The sequence below is a fragment of the Callospermophilus lateralis genome, chromosome 14, assembly GCF_048772815.1.
Source record: "Callospermophilus lateralis isolate mCalLat2 chromosome 14, mCalLat2.hap1, whole genome shotgun sequence".
In the NCBI taxonomy this organism is placed as follows: Eukaryota; Metazoa; Chordata; class Mammalia; order Rodentia; family Sciuridae; genus Callospermophilus; species Callospermophilus lateralis.
Window position 1 is genome coordinate 85,080,804 of NC_135318.1, and position 21,010 is coordinate 85,101,813.

A 21,010-nucleotide genomic window follows, 5' to 3' on the forward strand; every position below is an offset into this window, starting at 1 on the left:
GAACATACCATGCGGGTTTATAGTATGGAAATTATTTTATTATTTTTCTTCACTATTTTTAGATATATGAAAGTAGAATGAATTCTGAAATATTATATATACATAGAGTATAGCATATAACTTATTCTAATTAGGATTCCATTCTTATGGTTGTACATGATATGGGGTTTCACTGTTTGTATATTCATAGATGAATATAGGAAAGTAATTCGGGTTTATTCTGTCTTTTCTATTCCCTTTCCCTACCTTCCTTTTATTCCCCTTTGTTTAGCACAATCAAATTGTATTCGTCCCTCTCCTTCCTGATTATTTGTTCATATCCACATATCATGAAGATTATTTGACCTTTGGTTGATTGGGTCTATTATACTGATTTTATGTCCCTTGGGTTTATACTAAGAAGTGGGCTAACTTGGTCAAATGTGGGTTCCATTACAAGTTTTCTGAAAAATCTCCATTCTGCTTTCCAGTATTGGTTGCAATAACTTGATGTCCCACCAGAAATATATGAGTGAAACTTTTTCCCACATCCTCATCAACATTTATTATTTCTTGTATTCTTGACAATTGTCATTCCAACTGGAGTGAGACAGAATGTCAGTGTAGTTTTAATTTGTATTTCTCTAATTTGTAATGATGTTTAACATTTATTTCATATATTTGTTGGTGATCTGAATTTCTTATGTGATGTGCCTATTCAGTTCCTTTGCCCATTTGGTGATTGGAATTCTTGTTTTTACAGTGTTATGTTTTATGATTTCTTTATATATCCTGGAGATGAATGCTAAGCCTGATGTGCAGGTGTCAACAATTTTTCTCTTATTGTAGGTTCTCTTCTCTTCACATTCTTGATTATTCTTTTTGCTGTGAAGAAGATTTCTAAATGGGCTGCTAATATAACTCTTGAAGCAGTTCAATGATATATGATACGTGGAAACCAAAATATAACTTACATGTTTGTCATGATCATTTAAAGAGTCATAATGCATATAATATCCCTAAAGATACATTTATGTTCTAAAACAGAAAGGGACAGAAAAGCTTTCCAAACGTGAAAGAAAAAAATAACAAATAATAATGCTATTATATATTTTCCAGCATCAATAGTAGTGGAAAATGCAATGTAGATGAGAATGAAAAACTTTATGAATAACAAATAAATAAGAATAAAAAATAGAAACCCCCCCAAAATAACCAAGTCATATCCTTCTCAGCTACAATGGTGGTTATATGTTGTGACTTGTTAACCACCTGTGAGAAATTTCACTGAGCTGTTCCTATTTTTATCTTGCAACTATTGTTTTAATATGAAGTGATATTTTTCTCAAGGAAAAAAACATAAGTATATTTTGAGAGCCATAGTCACTACACAGTTTTTAAATAACAGATATTTTTACCTCTAAATCTACTTTTTGACAGGGTGCAATAAGTAAATCTTGTTTGGATTTGAATGGAAAACTAAATAACTCTACCCAATGGAAAATATAAACATTTGATTATGTATCTGAATCACAAATATCAAGGTAAGTTTCTATTGTATATGTAATAAAATAAGATTTTGAATCACTCCTTCTTCATACTTATAAAACATGATTTTAAAAATGATTGTAGTAGAGTGACATGAATTACATGAAACTCTTAAAATTTTATGAGCATCTCAATTACAATTGAATGGCATTCCCTTGTCCCCCATTAATACTTGACCACATGACACAGAGTAAGAATTCGGGAATGAACATTCCTAGTGTTGGAAGTATGATTGATATTGGTGTAGAAACGGAGGATCTGTTCTTGAACCATAAATGCTCTTCAGCACGGAGTAAATGCTCATATAATTAGATAACTATAACTATAAGCTACCATAACTTCTATATTATGATATGTAAGTAAATCGTTTTATGTTGCCTTTATAAGGCATATTGGTAACATTACTTGGGGTGTTTTCTATTTTTTATTCTTATTCATTTGTTATTCATAAAGTTTTTCATTCACACCTAAATTGCATTTTGCACTACTTTTGATGCTGGAAAATATATAATAGCATTATTATTTGTTATTTTTTTCTTTCAAGTTTGGAAAGCTTTTCTATCCCTTTCTGTTTTAGAACATAAATGTATCTGTAGGGATATTAAAATGGGGTTAAAGTAAATAAAAGACCCAACAATAAAGCATTTAAGTTAGAAAAGCATAAGTCATTATATAAAGGGCATGAATCATACTGTCTTTAATTAAGTGGGTCTATGTTTGGAAGGCCAGGTTGAGTTCTTCTGTGAATCATGAGTGTTATAATACATCAATCTATATATCTATCTATCCATCCATCTATCTCTATCTCTATCTATCTATCTACATATATATGCATATATTTAGTACAGTAATATACATATATGTAATATACATATATACATGTATATGTATGGAATATGGCTTCTAAGAGACAGAGGGACATAAAATGATTATAAATATTTGTAGATTTTTAAGCTGAAACATAATCAGTTCCAACTGGCTTTTATTTTTCTTTCCAGATTCTTTAGTTTGTCTATTATAATTGTAAATGACAAGATATTTTGTTAAATATTTATACATACACAAAATTGAACAATATAATTTGGCCAATATTGCTTCCCAGCACTTCTCCCTTCCCTGACTACCTCCCACCCATTGGCCTGTTTTCTTTAATTATCACCCTTTGATTTTCCTGAGATCATTCCCCCACATCTTTCTTCTTCTTTTTCCTCTCTAGCTTGTACATATGAGAGAAAACATATGATCCTTGACCTTCTAAGTTTCACTTATTTTCTTTAATATCATGGTCTTTACCCATTTTCCTGCAAATGACATAATTTCATTTTTTTATTGCTGAATAAACTTCCATATTTTCTCATTTCACTTTGGATTCTTAGCAATAGGCACATAGGGAAGCTTATGTTAGTCCATCATATTGATGATATTAATAGCACAGCCCTTCTTACTCTTTCAGTTCCAATTTTGGTGTTCCTCCTGTGTGCCTGCAGTGGTCCTTGTGGGTGATATTTCATCCTTGTGGTGGAATAGTATGACTTGCTGTAAGGATGAAGGATACTAAGCCACAGAAGTAAACAGATGGCTGGAGAGAGAACCCTATTAGTTTAACTCCATGTCCATCACCTTTTTTTCTTTAGAAGCATGGGTGTCAATTTTAAGCCAAAAATATTCTGCAGTTTGATGATTGCCTTCATCTTACACAATTTTATTCACCTTGTCTGTATCACAGTATAGTATAATTTTGGTAAATTATTTGACTTTTTCCATTTCTTCTGGATAAGAATATGTTAGTATTGTAATAAGTTTCTACATTAATGAAGTAGGTGGATTAGATCAGGTGATTTCTAATGCTGCTTTCATCTTTGATACACCTTTTAATCTTTTCCAGTTATTTGATATGTGTTTTTTCCTGAGCACCTAAAAGCATTTTTTTATTCAATCTATTTATTTACACATAACAGTGGAATGCACTTTGATACATAGATAAATGGAGTGTAACTTCTTATTCTTCCTTTTGTATGTGATGTTGACTCACACTGGTCATGTAGTCATATAGGCACATAGGGTAATTATGCCAGATCCATTCTGTTATTCTTTCTACCTCTATTCTTCTTCCCCTCCCTCCACTTCCCTTTTCCTGATCCACAGTACCTCTATTCTTCCCTAGGAACCCCAATCGTTATTGTGAATTAGCATCTGAAAATCAGTGAAAACATTCAGCCTTTTGTTCTTTGGGATTAGCTAATTTTGTTAAGCATGGTATTCTCCAGTTTCATTCATTTACCACAAAATGCCATAATTTCATTCTTCTTTAAGGCTGAGTAATATCTGGTTGTATATGTACACCACATTTTCTTCATTCATTCATCTGTTGAAAGGCACTTAGATAGGTTTCAAAGTTTAGCTATAATGTTGATGTGGCTGCATCACTCTAGTATGCTGACTTTAAATCCTTTGGGTATAAACTGAGAAGTGGGATAGAAGGGTCAATTCCAAGTTTTCTGAGGAATCTCCATACTGCTTTCCATAGTAATAATTTGGATATTTTCCTCCCCACTACCAAGGTATGAGTGTACCTTTTTCCTACATCCTCACCAACATTTATTGTTCTTTAGCACCTACTTTGCATTTCTGATAATTACCACACTGGCTGGAGTGAGATGAAATATCAATGTAGATTTGACTTGTATTTTTGTAATTACTAGAGATGAATATTTTTTCATATAAATGTTGATTGTATTTTTTCTTCTGTGCAGTGTCTGTTCAGATCCATAGTCCATTTATTTATTGTATTGATGTTGTTGTTGTTATTATTATTATTATTATTTTTTTTTATATAAAGTTTTTGAGTTCTTCATATATCCTGGAGATTAATGCTGTAACTGAGGTGCAGGTGGTAAAGATTTTCTCTTGTTTAAAGTATTTTTTCTCTTCATATTATTGTTTCTTATCCTGAGAAGAAGTTTAAGGTTGCTTTTTTGATTTTATCCCAGTTATTGATTCTTAATTTTACTTCTTGTGCTTTACTGGTGTTGTTAAGAAAGTAAGTTCCTATGCTTACATGGTGGAGATTTGAGCCTACTTCTTCTTCATTTAGTTGCAGGGTCTCTAGGGTTCCAGTGTCAACATTCTTGATCTCTTTTGAATTTTGTGCAGGGTGAGAAGTAGGGGTTCAATTTCATTTTGCTACATGTGTATTTCTAGTTTACCCAGCACCATTTGTTGAAGATGCTCTCTTTTCTCCAGTGTATGTTTTTGGTGCTGTTTTCTAGTATTAGATAACTGTATTTATGTGGGGTTTTCTCTGTGTCTTCTGTTCTTACCATGGTTCTGTGTGTCTGTTTTGATGCCAATACAATGCTTTTCTTGTTACCATGGATTGGTGGTGTAGTTTAAGGTCTGATATTGATTGTGATGCCTCCTGCATCACTTTTCTTGCTAATGACTGCTTTGGCTATTCTGATTCTCTAATATTTCCAAATGAATTTTATGGGTGTTTTTTCTATTTCTACAAAGGAACTCACTGGGATTTTTATAGGAACTGAATTGAGTCTGTATAGCACTTTGGGTATTATTGTTAATTTGACAATATTAATTCTGTCTATCAAGGACATGGGAGATCTTTCAATTTTATAAGGTCTTAATTGAATCTTGGGTGATATCTACTAAACATTTGTCTCTGAAGCTGGGAAAAAGTGGTCAATTCTTCTTCACAAGTTTTCTCACCTCTATCAGGGTTTTCCTCATGTTGCTATCAAAGCTGAAAAAGGCAGAGGACAAATTCAGGTACTTAAATGATCCTTTAGGACAACACCTTAATGATGGGTTTTGGCCTTAGGCCAGCAGAGCGCCAACAGACCAGTCTGCCTGCATACAAGTCATGTAAATGTTATAGCAATTCTCCAAGTTTACTGAGAACAAAGAAGGGAGCGAAACTGTGTCCCATCATCCAAGATATGGAACATTTATAAAAACCTAAATACAGTATATGACATATAATTTTGTAATATGTAATGATTATAAGACTATAATTAAAATAAATATAATATTGATTAATAACAACATATAATATATAAGCTCTGTATGATAAGTTCAAATGTATTTTAATACATCTGTATCAATTTTGTTGAAATAGTCATAGAATTGAGTTCTTGGGAATTTAATGGTTAAGCCTGAAAATATACTCTAGGTCTGGAAGGGATGCATATGGTTTTACTAGACAGAACAGAGTGGTAGGGCATTCATTTAAAAGTCATTACAGAGAGGTAGAAGGCCAAGAGAGGTCAAGAGCAAGTATTCCAGTATGTAGTAAAGGTCATTGCACTGAAACTATGCAGAATATATGTATTGTGATGGTCAAGAAAGGAGGTTAGTATAGTTTTTTTATTCCGCTTTTACAAATAATATTTTCCTTTTAACAAATTGAAGGTAGTGTGTGCCATCAGCAATAAATATGCATTACTGATTTTATTACAAGAAGCAATTCCAGGTACTCTAGAGACATTAACATAAAGGTTCAGATAAACAGGACTTAGTTCTAAGTAAGTCATTATAGATTTTTAGTTTCAGTATTGGTTTCAGGACCTGACCTTAGAACTACATGGAGGAATGCTTATCTTACTCATTGTGTATCAGGGAAGCCCTAATATGTTTTGGGACAAAGTGCTGTCAGAATACTGGCAAGTACAATTTCCTTGCTCCTTTGACAAAGAGTTATTCCCCTGTTGGTACAAGGTCAGCCTATATGTCAGTTTTTAGACTCTTGATGTCTGGACTCCCATAAAATGGTATGTTGTGTATAACCTCTGGCATATCATGACTGATATATGTAAACTGGCACATACTCACTGTTAAAGATATTTTTGTGCAATAAAGCATATGCTGTTCTCTGAAACAATTTCTGGAGGGGTTTCACCATGCCCTCAAGCTCCCCCAGTAGATGATGGAAGGGCAGGCCCTTCAGCATTCTGGTGCTCAAACATTGGATAATCAAGTGATTTTGCTTGAGGGATCCCTGGCCATAAGGAAACTCAAAGCTCAAAACATAAGCAGTCAGGGCAATGGGTAAATTACCTGGTTTACATAAACATGCTCATCTACTAGTTGCACAATGGCTTTTAAACGCCCAGGGTATAAAAGTAGACCATGAGGAATTAGAGACCTTTTGGGTATAATTTTTGCTAAAAATCCATGGTTTCCTTTTGAAGGAATATTTAATACCAATGTCTGGCGACCGACTGAGCCTTAAACTTCTTTCATGTTATTTTGTTAGCTGTTATTGGCTCACTCCTGAGTGGAGAAGAGATCACAGCAGTGGCCCACTGTTGTATGGCAGAGACAGCTACTGCAAGAGACAATCAGAAGGAAAACAGTGAAAGCAAACAAAAACAAAAGATAGTGAGCAAGCGGAGGGCAACACAGATGTAGAAGAAAAGGGGTATCTGATGCAAAATATTGAGACTAAAGCAGAAATGGAGAAAGAACAGGAGAATGAATGTGGAAAGTCAGAGCAAGGAGTCTCCTTTTTGGCTATAAGCTCTTCTATCCTTCTTTTCCACAGATATTGCAACAACGCCACCTAGGAGAGTCGACTCCTCCTTCATATAATAAATCTAGATGTCCAATGTCAGAGATGACAATGTTAAGCTTAACATAAGGTATGAAAACCAGTTCTACTATTTGTCAGGATTATATACTCTAGGACTTGGAGCCTTTTTTCATGGTACAATGTAGGGAGCCAGCGACCACACCCTAAAAATGGCGTCGGTCTCCTTCTTCCGCTTTCTTGGCAGTTGGAGTTGTTGAAGTAAACAACTCCTTGAAAAGGCTGTAGAGCTGAGCTCTGACTTGTTTCTGCTTTCGTGTACCAATCAGTTTTTCCCACGTGGCACAAGTGCGTTGGCTGGGCAAGGGATTTAAGCTAGTGCAGACTGGGAGAGAGAGAGTTTTTTCGCCATGCTTCAAGGGTCCTGAATAAACTGCTGAAAGAAGAATCCTGTGTCGTGTCTTCCTTGCTGGCGAAGGGACTTGACAATTGGTGGCTCGTGCGGGGAAGTGGCGCCCCTCGAACCCAGGATTCAGAACTTTCAGCAGCCAGGGTGGTGCACCGGTAAGTTCCCAGGTAATTGGGAATCCACAAGTAAGTCGCGGGATGCTCCTCTGTAGATAAAGAGAGAGCGGGGATTTAACAGGATAGTACGCTCCTCTGTAAATAAGGAGAGAGCGGGGAATTTTGTACTTTCAGTTTCCTTATACTTTTGGAGACATTATGGGCGCTACCTCCTCAAGCCCAATTTTGTTGGCCCTAGTTGGGCTGTTATGTTCAAAAGGACTTGAAGTGAAACAGAGCACTCTACAGACGTTCTTAAGAGAAGCTGATACAGCGGCTCCGTGATTTGCTTTCTCAGGAAGTCTTACAGTTCCTAGCTGGGATAAATTAGGGAAAGATCTGGATTTTGCTTATGAACAAGGCACATTAAAGGGTGGTGTTATACCACTCTGGAAGTTGATTCGAGGGTGCATTACAGATTCTAAATGCCAGGAGGCTGTGGGTGAGGGTCAGACAGTTTTTGAACAATTACATGAGGAAAAATCTGAGGGATCCCACAGTGAAGTAGCGGAGAGCATTAAAAGCAAGAGTAGTGAGAAGGAAAAAATACCTAAAAATGAAAATAGGAGGAGGCTTTACCCAGATTTGACTGAACTTAAAACACCTGAGGACGCAAGCGGCTTGGAAAGCTCTGAGGACCTTGACATGTTGTTGCAGCAGATGTGCAGGATAAAAGTAAAAACAAAGAAAAAAGAGGCACAAAGCATAAAAGACTATCGTGAGGAGGGGGATAATTCAGACGAGGAGGTTGGGATTCTAGAACCAGATATACTGCCTACTGCCCCGCCCCCATATTCGGGGGGTGCCCAAAAATCCGAGAGGACCTTTCACTCACAAGTTCGGAGAACAGTTAATTCGGAAATGGGACTAGCATACCCAGTTTTTCAGGATGCCAATAGGGGAAGATACCATGAGCCTTTAGATTTTAAAATAGTTAAAACCTCGGCAGAATCTGTTCGCACTTATGGCATAGATGCTGCTTTCACTCTCACACAGGTAGAGAGGCTTAATAGATTTTGGCTGGGTTTTTCTTAGGGGCCGCTGAGGATCAGGTGCCTATTATCTGGAAGTCAGAGGAGCCGGTATGGGTGCCTCAGTGGCCACTCTCCTCTGAAAAACTGACTGCGGCTCATGCTTTAGTACAAGAACAATTAGATTTAGGACATATAAAACCCTCTACTTCTCCATGGAATACACTCATATTTGTCATCAAGAAAAAATCTGAAAAGTGGTGGTTGTTACATGATCTATGGGCCATTAATGCTCAAATGCAGCTCATGGGGCCCATCCAGAGAGGTTTGCCTTTACTTTCAACCATTCCTAGGGATTGGCCAGTGATTAGCATAGACATTAAAGATTGCTTCGTTTCCATCCTGTTACATCCGCAGGATTCTGAGCGCTTTGCTTTTACACTGCTCTCATGTAATCGTGAGGAGCCTGATCAAAGATTTGAGTGGGTGGTTTTGCCTCAAGGCATGGCCAATAGCCCCACAATGTGTCAAATGTTTGTGGGAGCGACCATTGCTCCACTCAGACAAAAGTATCCATTACTAAAGTGCATACATTATATGGATGACATTTTGCTATCAGCCAAGACTAAAAACACACTGGAAGCAGCTTATACTGACTTAGTACATCTACTACAATCAAAAGGCTTGTTTATTTCGCCTGACAAAGTGCAATCAGGGGACTCTATTAAATATCTTGGTGCTAGTATTTCTTATGAGACTATTTCACACCAAAAGGTAACTATTAGAACTGATGATTTACATACTTTAAATGATTTTCAGAAATTATTGGGTGACATAAATTGGATTAGGGGCTACTTACATGTTCCCAATGCTGAGTTGAAGCCTTTATATGATATTCTTAAAGGTGATTCAGACCTTGCTTCCCCTCGGCATCTTACTGAGGAGGCCAAGTCAGCATTGTCTAAGGTGGAAAAGGCCATACAAAAGGCTAGTCTTTGCTGGCTTCGCGAGGATAAGCCCCTTCAATTATTTGTGCTTGCCACGGTACAGCAACCTACTGGAGTTTTGTGGCAAGATGGTCCTTTGTTGTGGATACATCCACGCATATCCCCTGGAAAATCCCTTGAGTACTATCCTGATGCAGTTGCTTCATTAGCGATGTTAGGGATACAACAGAGCATACAATTTTTGGTTCTACCCCAACGTCTGTGATTATCCCTTATACTTGTCAACAAATACAAGATTTGTGTGCTAATTTGGATAATTGGACGATATTACGATGCGCTTTTCAAGGAGAGATAGATAATCACTGTCCCTCACATCCCCTTATTACGTTTGTTAAAGAACATCCTATCATTTTCCCTAAGGTAACTTCTTCCAAACCTATTCCAGGAGCTGTTAATATTTTTACAGATGGATCTAAAACTGGTGTTGGAGCCTATGTGATAAATACACAAACTCCTATCCAGTATCAATTTGCTCCTGGTAATCCGCAATGGGTGGAACTGCAAATTGTTATAAAAGTGTTTGAACAATGTTCATTTCCTTTTAATCTGATATCAGACTCTGTCTATGTGGTTCAAGCCTTAAAGGTGTTAGAAGCTTTAGGCCCCATACACACATCAGGAGTGATGTCCTCCCTTTTCAACAACTTCAAAAATTGATTTGGAATCGTTCCGCCTGTTTTCATCCCTTACATATTTTAAACCAAATTAAAGCAAGCTGATATTGTATTTACAAGAGAGTTGATCAGTGATTGACTCGCCCAAGAGTAGGGCCAGAGGACAGTGCCTGGTCTAATAGCAGGGACATTTTTATAACATGAAAAGTTACAAAGTATATTTCTTAGGAGCTTACAGCTGACAGGGTTCTGGGAAGCATAATACAAAGGCAGATAGCAGGTTAATGATCTAAATGTCTCAACATCTCAAGGTAGAGAGTAACCTCAGACTCCACCATCAGAATTAATGAGGAACAGCTGAGATTTTTAGAAAAGGCTGTTATCTGCTCAGGGAGAGCCAGGCATAAGTAAGTTCAAAGCTTTGGCAGGAGTTCCAACCAAGTTTAAACACCAAAGTTTGATCAGTCCAAACAGAAATGTTAGTGTTTCATATTGAAAGAGAAATGAACTTTTCATGACCTTGTGACAGATGGCTCCAAATCTTAAGATGGAATTAGGCTGTATTTATCACATACTGTTTTACCTGGACTTCTCTCAAAGTTTAATAATTTAACAGATCAAGCCATGTGAAGTGCATATGTTACTGATTGGGAATCTGCAAAAGAGTTTCATGCTCAATTCCATCATTCAGTCCACTCTCTCAAACAGTTGTTTCCTACACTCAATATCCTACAAACTAAACAGAGAGGGGAAACTTGTAAAAGTTTTGCTTCTTTTCTAGGGGAAGGAGACCATTAAAACCTAAAGAGTCATTTCATGGGGTTTAAAGGCATTATCTTTATGGCAGATTGTTGTCACACACACATACCCTTGTTTGGTAAATTAAACTATTTATATGTCACAGTTGATAGATCTTCTGGACTACTTACAGCTACTCCTATGCCTGGGGAAAAACAAATAATCATGCCATTCAACATATGCTCAAATGCATTGTGACAAAACATTTTCCACATAATGTAACAACAAACAATGGTTCAGTTTATACTTTCAAAATGTTTGCTGTATTCTGTGCACAATGGAACATTAAACATACTCCTGGAATTGCTTATAAACCCCGAGACGAGCCAAATCACAAAAATTAGAGATAGAATACCTTGCTAACTGATGCAATTCCTCATATGTTAACCAATATGGCTTATAATTTTTGCAATTTGATGATGCTAACCATATCCCAATACAGAAATATTAGTATCCATTAACAGACCCCTCAATTTATCATAAGTGTTCTGGAAAGATCCTCATAAACAACAATGGCAATCATTAGCCCCTTTATTAACCCTAGTGAACAATTTTGCTTGTGTTTTCACAGAAAATATAGACCAATCTGGATCCTAGCAAGTCTTTTGCAACACTTGATGGCTAATTCCCGAGATACAGGAACTGGCTCTCAAGATGATAAAGCATAATCAATGATAACAAACCACAATAAAAAAAAAAACTGTGGTGATGTCAAAGCGTTGGTCAAACCATCTGAACAAATTGAGAGAAATTCACATCAAAATGTTTCCCATCCTTGTATATTCTTAATTTGTCCTTTAACTACTTTAATCATTAACAGTACACAGACTATTTCATTGTGGACCTTCATGGATCATGCTCATTTCTTTATACCTGTAGAATGGGATGGACCATTTCCTCAAATTTTTAGCAATAATTCTCAACTGTTTGCAGATATTGCTCATCCAATAGGTTTCTCCAAAGGCCTGTGAAACTTCTCCATTCCCTTGCCAGACAGAGCTCTTTTTGTTGTTGTTGTTTTTTTTAATTGATTTAAAATAAAAATGCCACCAGAATGCATTACAATTCTTATTACACATATATACCACAATTTTTTATATCTCTGTTCTTATATAAAGTATGGTGACAACCAATTTGTGTCTTCATACATGTATTTTGGATAATTATGTCTATCATATTTTACCATTCTTGCTAATTACCTGTCCCCATTTTTTCTCTCCCACACCTCTTCCCTATCTAGAATTCACCTCTTCCTCCTATGCTCCCCATCCCTACCCCACTATGAGTCAACTTCCTTATATCAGAGAAAATATTTGCATTTGTTTTTTGGGGATTGTACTTAGCATTATCTTCTGCAATGCCATCCATTCACTTGCCAATGCATAATTTTGTTAACTTTTATTGATGAGTAAAATTTCATTGTATATATATATGCCACATTTTTTTATCCATTCATCCACTGAAGGGCATCTATTTGGGCTCCAGACTTTAGCTATTGTGAATTGTGCTGCTATAACCATTGATGTGGCTGTGTACCTGTAGTATGCTGTTTTTAAGTCCTTTGAGTATAGACCAAGCAGAGGGAGAGGTGGGTCAAATGGTGGTTACATTCCCAACTTCGCAAGAAATCTCTATACTACTTGCCATATTGGCTACACCAATTTGCAATCCTACCAGGAATGAATGAGTGTACCTTTTTCCCCAAAATTTTTATCAACACTTATTGTTGTTTTTCCTTCATAATAGTTGCCATCTGACTAATTTGAGATGATATCTTTAAGTAGTTTTGATTTGCATTTCTCTAATTGCTAGAGATGATGAGCATTTTTTTCATATATTTTTTGATTGATTGTATATCCTCTTCTTAGATGTGCCTGTTCATGTCCTCAGCCCATGTGATGAATGGGTTATATTTTTGTAGCTTAGCACTTGTATTTCTTCATATACCCTAGAGATTAGTGCTCTCTCTGATGTGTGAGGATTAAAAATTTGCTCACAGATTGTAGGCTCTCTGTTCACTTCACAGATTTTTTTCATTTGCTGTGAAGAAACTTTTTAGTTTGATTCCATCCCATTTATTGATTCTTGGTTTTAATTATTGAGTTATAGGAGTCTTATTAAGGAAGTTGGGGACTAATCCCAAATAATGAATATCAAGGCCTATTTTTTCTTCTATTAGACACAGAGTCTCTGGTTTAATTCCTAGTTCCTTGTTCCATTTTGAGTTATATTTTTTGCATGATGAAAGATAGCTCTTTGTTTTAATTTAGTTTTTTCGTATAATAACATAACACAACAAATAAGTGCTGCTCTTGAGACTCAAAAAAAATCAATCAAAAATTACATGCTGGCATCTTGGTTCTCCTACAACAAAGCAGCCTTCAATAAGAACAAATCAACATTGGCCTGGTGGTCCCATGCTCACAGCAGTCCCAGTCCACCCCTACCCTATTTTGGTACATAACCGCCAGAGCCTCGCCTCTGGTACAGGACAACACCTTATGACCAGTAAAGTACTGTGGGAGCCAAAATTTAGCCCAGACCACCAACAAAAGCCTGACTACTGAGAGAGGTCAAGCCCAGTCTCCCAGATTCACCTATTATGTTTCTCATAACAAAAACACTAAAGGTAACTCAAGGGCAACCAGGCTGTATAAAATAACCACACAAGAGACAGATACCTTTTTCTTTGTGGTGATGGCTCCTCTGAACTTAAGTGTCTGCAGAGAGAGATTAAGTGCATACTGAACCCTTTTTTTTTGAGGTGAAACCATTTAAATTAGGTAAGGGATCTAGTTTCAGGTGTTGAGTCTAACTTTCTGAAGTCTGCTGTCAGCAGGCTGACTGACATATACGAAGGCCAAACAAAAAACAGAGCAAGAGAAATGGAAAAACAAAGGGCATTTCCATGGAACATTCTATCCCAAACAGATCAAAGGGGTAATATCACAAAAGAACAGGTAAGCATAGCTCAATCCATGGGGTGACATGCTTATGTCTGAAGATGCATCTTCAACCTCCAGGACCACGGCGATGTTCAGGACACTACAACTTACCGTGGAGCCTCTCTGCTTGAGGAGAATAATGTGAACCATTCAGACTGACTGCCCACATTTACTCAAACCAACTTACACAGGAACCAGATTCAGGATGCAGAAGCATTCATTGAGGGACACCAACATAGTCTGGAAGCCCAACATTGAGGCAAGGTACACACAATCTGCACAGGTACTACAAGAATATAGGAAAGAAACTGTATTATCTCAGATCCACACTGTAATAAATGAAGACACGAACACAACTTGAAAAAATAAGGGAGGAAATTGCCCCCAAACAAAAAAGAACACTATAATAAAAGAACCCATGGACAATAAAGTTGAAGAAATGTCAGAGAAGAAGTTTAAAATGTTCATAATTAAAAAGTTTAAAATGTTCATAATTAAAATGATCTGTGAATTTTAAATTTACCTAAAGGAGAAAATACAGGCAGAAATTGATCACTTCTGCAATGAGATAAGAGAGCAAATACAGGTAGCACAAGATCACTTAGAGAGAGAGAGAGAGAGAGAGAGAGAGAGAGAGAGAGACTGAAAAAAAGTCAGAAATCTTTGAAATGAAGGATACAATTAATCAAATAGAAAAATCAATAGAAAGCATAACCAATAGACTAGATCACTTGGAAGAAGAATATAAGATAATGAAGACAAAGTATACAACCTGAAAAATGAATTTCATCACACAGCTAAGTTAGTTAGAAATTATAAACAGAACATTCAAGAATAATGGGACAGCATCAAAAGAACAAATTTAATAGTTACTGGGATAGGGAAGGCACAGAGTTTCAAACCAAAGGAATGCACAATTTCTTCAATGAGATAATATTGGATAATTTTCCAAGCATGAAGAGTGAATTGTTAAACCAAATACAAGAGGGTTCCAGGACACCAATTGTACTAAATTACAACAAATATACACCAAGGCACATTATAATAAAAATTTCCAGCATACAGAATAAGAATATAATATTTAAAGTCACAAAAGAAATAAATCAGATAACATTAAGGGGGAGACCAATTCATATCTCAGAAGACTTTTCAACCCAGACCCTCAAAGTCAGGAGACCATGGGACAACATATACCAAGCTCTGGAAGAAAATGGATACCAATGAAGAATCTCATATCCAGCAAAACTAAGTTTCAGGTTTTATGATGAAATAAAAATCTTCCATGATAAACCAAAGTTAAAAGATTTACAGTTAGAAAGCCTGAACTAGAGAATATACTCAGCAAAATATTCCAAAAAGAGGAAATAAAAAAACACAATTATGAAAATCAGCAGGGGAAGGGATTACACTACAGAAAAATCCAATCAGAGGAGAAACCAAGTCACATTAAATACCAAAAATTAACAAAAATGTCTGGGAACACAAATCATGTCTCAATAATAACCTTCAATGTTAATGGACTAAACTCAACAATCAAAAGACATAGACTAGCAGATTGGATAAAAAAATAGACCCAACAATCTGCTGCCTCCAAGAGACTCATCTCATAGAAAAAGACATCCACAGACTAAAGGTGAAGGATGGGGGAAAATCATAGCACTCACATGGACTGCGGAAGAAAGCAGGAGTTTCCATCCTCATATCAAATAAAGTAGACTTCAAACTAAATTCAATTAAAGAGGATTAAGAAGGACACTACATACTACTCAAGGGAACCATGCTCCAACAAGACTTAAGAATTGTAAATATGTATACCCAAAATAATGAAGCATCTATATTCATCAAACAAACTCTTCTCAAGTTCAAGAGTCAAATAGACCAAAACAAAATAATTTGGGTGACTTTGGCACACCTCTTTCTTCATGAGACCGACCTTTCAAACACAGGTTAAGCAAAGAAACTATAGAACTCAATAAAATAATAAATAACTTAGACTTAACTGACACATATATAATAATTTATCCTTCAATGAGAGAATATAATTTCTTCTTAGCAGCACATGGATCCTTCCCTAAAATAGACCATATACTATGCCACAAAGCAACTATTAGCAAATATAAAAAAATAGAGATACTACCTTGAATTATATCAAATTATAATGGAATTAAATTAGAAATCAATCATAAAATTTAAAAAATCCATTCCAACACCTGGAGACCAAATAATACTCTAATAAATGAACAATGAATTGCCAAAGACATCAAGGAGAAAATTTAAAAAAAAATAAAGGTAAATAAGAACACAGACACAATATATCGAAATTTATGGGACAGTATGAACACAATTCTAAGAGGAAAGTTTATTGCATAAAGTTTACTCCTTCAAAGAAAAAAAGTCAACAATTAAATGACTTAAAATTACATCTCAAAGCCCTAGAAAAACAAATCAACACCAAAAGTAGCAAGAAGGCAGAAAATATTTATAATCAGAGCTGAAATCAATGAAATTGAAACAAAAGAAATAATTGAAAGAATTGACAAAACAAAATGTTGATTCTTTGAAAAAATAAATAAAATTGACAGACCCTTAGTTATTCTTATGAAAAAAAATAGAGAATACTAAAATCACTAACATATGTGATGAAAATAGAAATATCACAACAGACACTACAGAAATACAGAAGGTAATTAGAAACTATTTTGAAAACTTGTACTCCAATAAAATAGAAAATACTGAAGGCATCAAAAAATTCTAGAGTCATATAATTTGCCCAAAATCAATCAGGATGATATACACAAATTAAACAGATCAGTTTCAAGTAAAAAAAATAGCAGACACCATCAAAAGTCTACCAACCGAGAAAAGACCAGGACCGAATAGATACCCAGCCAAATTCTAAAGGACCTTTAAAGAAGAACTAATACTAATACTCTAATACTAATACTCTTCAATTTATTTCAGGAAAGAAAAAAAGAGGCAGGACTTTCAAACTAATTCTATGAGGCCAATATCATCCTTATTTCAAAACTAGGCCAAGACACATTAAAAAAGGAAACAAAAAAAAAAAAAAGAAAAAGAAAACTTCAGACCAATATCTCTAATGAACATACACGCAAAAATTCTCAATAAAATTCTGGAAAATCAAACAAAAAACATATAAAACAGATTGTGCATCATGATCAAGTGGGATTTATCCCAGGGACCCAAATTTGTTCAACATACACAAATCAATAAATGTAATTTATTGCATCAATAGACTTAAAGATAAGAATCATATGAACATCTCAATAGATGCAGAAAGGGCAATTGACAAAGTACAACACCCCTTTGCATTCAAAACACTAGAATAATTAGGGATAACAGAAACATAACTCAACATCATAAAGTCTATCTATGCTAAACCGCAGGGCAACATCATTCTAAATGGAAAAAAAAATAAAGCCATTCCCTCTAATAACTGGAAAAAAACAGGGGTGCACTTTTTCACCACTTCTATTTAACATAGTTCTTAAAACACTGGCCATAGCAATCAGACAGTTGAAAGAAATTGAAGGGATGCATATAGGAAAAGAAGAAAGCAAATTGTACTATTTGTTGCTGATGATATGATTTCATACCTAGAAGACCCTAAAAGTTCCATCAGAAAACTTATAGAACTAGTAAATAAATTCAGCAAAGTAGCATGGTATAAAATCAACACCCATATATCAAAGGCATTTCTGTATATCAGTTATAAATCCTCAGAAATCTGAAATGAGGAAAACTACTCCATTGACAATAGGCTCAAAAAACATAAAATACTTGGGAATAAACTTAAAAGGAGGTGAGAGATCTATGTTCTGAAAATTACAGAAACCTAAAGAAAGAAGTCAAAGAAGACCTTAGAAGATGGAAAGTTTTATCTTTCTCTTGGATAGGCAGAAATAATATTATCAAAATTACCATACTTACAAAAGCAATATACAGATTTAATACAATTCCAATCAAAATCCCAATGGCATTCCTCACAGAAATAGAAAAAGCAATCATTAAATTCATCTGGAAAAATAAGAGACCCAGAAAAACTAAAACAATCCTTAGCAGGAAGAGTGAAGCAGGTGCATTTATATACCAGACCTTCAACTATACTACAGAGCAATAGTATAGAAAAAAAAAAACAGCATGGTATTGGCACCAAAACAGAATGGTAGACCAATGATACAGAATAGACGACAAAGAAAATAACCCACAAAATTACAATTATCTTTTATTAGACAAAGGTGTCAAAAGCATGCATTGGAGAAAAGATAGCCTTTTTAACAAATGATGTTGGGAAAACTAGAAATCCATATGCAAAAAATAAAATGAAAACCCTATCTCTCACCATGCAGCACCCCTTTATTTTCAAAACACTAGAACAATGAGGGATAACAGAAACATATCTCAATATCATAAAGAAAAAACTCTCAACTCAAAATGGATCAAGGACTTAGAAATAAAACCAAAGACACTGCATCTAATAGAAGAAAAAGTAGGCCCTAATCTTCATTTGTGAGATTAGTGCCGGGGTCCAGCCCCAGCGGGGTCCAGGGAGTCCTGAAGGAGGAGTGGCATCGGCGAAATGATGAGACAGGAGTCGTTCCGTTTGAGCAATCTTCAGAGAGAGAGAGCTAAAGCTGCTTTCTCTGGGTCCCCTTTTTATTACAATTTTTCTCATCATTATAGATTCACAATACGTCATTGATTATATAATTTAAAACTTTGTCAAGACATGACATTTCCTTAACCATGATTGAGAGCACACTGATCTACATTCTTCCAGGATATGACCCCCAGCAATACAATCATCAAAGTACAGAATCATCAATAAAACATGTCACCAATTTACATCCTTCAGATTTTTCCAAGATTTACTATTTTTCCCAAGATATGTTATTTCCTTATTAACTAATGCCAAACTACGTAACCAGACTCTAAGTCTCCTAGCCAATCATTAACCTAAAGTACACTTGTACTTTATTTTTAATCTAAAATTCCCATCTAAAAAAGTCCCTTTAAATCTTATATTTAAAATATCCTAAAGTTTATGAATCATCCTTAAAACATACCAGAAACCTATACAACTAAAGACTTAAGAATTTCTAAACTTAAGAATCTAAATAAAATAATATTTCTAACATTATTCTAAAACTGTGTCTTATAAAGCTATTTTAATTAATTTCTAAATTTATTCTCATAAAACTGGTTGAGCTGCTTTCTCAAAGAGTTTCTTTGTTTCTCAGTCAAGGTACACTAGTTCTCAAAGAATTTGTTTTTCAGTCAAGGTGCACTAGTTCTCAAAGAGTTTGTTTTTCAGAGGATGATTGTTGTCCGTTATTAGGTTTTTCCACAATGTACTAAGATAGAAGAATAGCCTTTTACTTTGTCCTTGATATGCTGAGGGGTGGGTAGAATGGCCTCCAAGGCATGAACTACCTGTTCTGTTCTAGCCATCTGAAATTTAATTTGTTTGACATTTAACATACTCATGCCTCCTGTGAGAAACATAAGCATGAAAATGCAGAGTCCCAATTACATAAAAAAGGGTCTTATGGTTTCGGTTACCCACCAACCAGCGTGGCTTTGCCAGCATTCATCCTCATTGTGACCCTGTCAAGACAGCGGGAGAGTGGCTTTGCCAACACTTTTTCTCACTGTGACCCTGTCAAGACAGTGAGTGGGGGATCGCCTCCACCAGATTAGGCCTCAAATTTCTTAAGAAGACCCTTGCGACACAATAATTAAAATCAAGAATCAATAAATGGGATGAACTCAAATTAAAAAGTTTCTTCTCAACAAAGAAAACAATCTGTGAGGTGAATACAAAGCCTACATCTTGGGAGCAAGTCTTTACCCCTCTCATATCAGATATAGCACTATCCTCTACGGTACATAAATAACTCAAAAAGCTAAACACCAAAAAATAAAAATAAAAAAAGATAACACAATCAATAAATGTGTGAAGAACATGAAGAAACACTTCTCAGAAGATCATGTACAATCAACCAATACATAAAAAATGTTCATCATCACTAGCAAGTAAAGAAATGCAAATCAAAATCACTCTAAGATTTCATCTCACTTCATTCAGAATGGCAGCTCTTATGAAGGCAAAGAACAATAAGTGTTGGCATGAATTTAGGAGGGAAGGTACACTCATATACTGCTGATGAAACTTCAAATTGGTGCACTCAATCTGGATTTCAGTATGGAAAGAAGTATGGAGATTTCTTGAAAAATTTATAGTAGATCCACCATTTGACCTAGCTATCCTTCTCCTCGGTCTATACCCAAAGGACTTAAACACAGCATACTACAGGGACACAGCCACATCAATGTTTATAGCAGCACAATTCATGATACCTAAACTGTGGAGCCAACCTAGATGTCATTCAATAGATGAATGGATAAAAATTATGGCATATATACACAATGGAATATTACTCAGCAATAAAAGAGAATAAAATCATGGCATTTGCAGGTAAATGGATGAAGTGAAAGAAGATAATGCTAAGTTAACTCAATCAATCCAATATAACCAAATGCTGAAGGTTTTATTTGATATAAGGAGGCTGATTCATAGTGGGATAGGGATAGGGAGCATGTGAGGAATAGTTAGACTCTAGATAGGGCAAAGGGTTTGGAGGAAAATGGGGGGCATGGGCTATAAATGATTGTGGAATGTGATGATCATTATTACCCAAAGAACATGTATGAAGACAAAAATTGGTGTGAATATACTTTGTATACAACCAGAGATATAAAAAATTGTGCTATATGTGTGTAATAAGAATTGTAATCCTTTCTGCTATCACAGATAAAAAAAATCAAAGCTCTATATCAATCTTGAAGACTGCTTTGTAATGTGTACTTTATTCACATTTATTTGACTCAATTTTATTGAAATGATTCTCTATAAAATTACACTAATTTGTCAAATTATATTCATGGACCTTGGAACAATCAATTCTGACAAAATCTTTTTAATCTGACTGCCCAAAATGTAAAAACTAATTTTATTCAA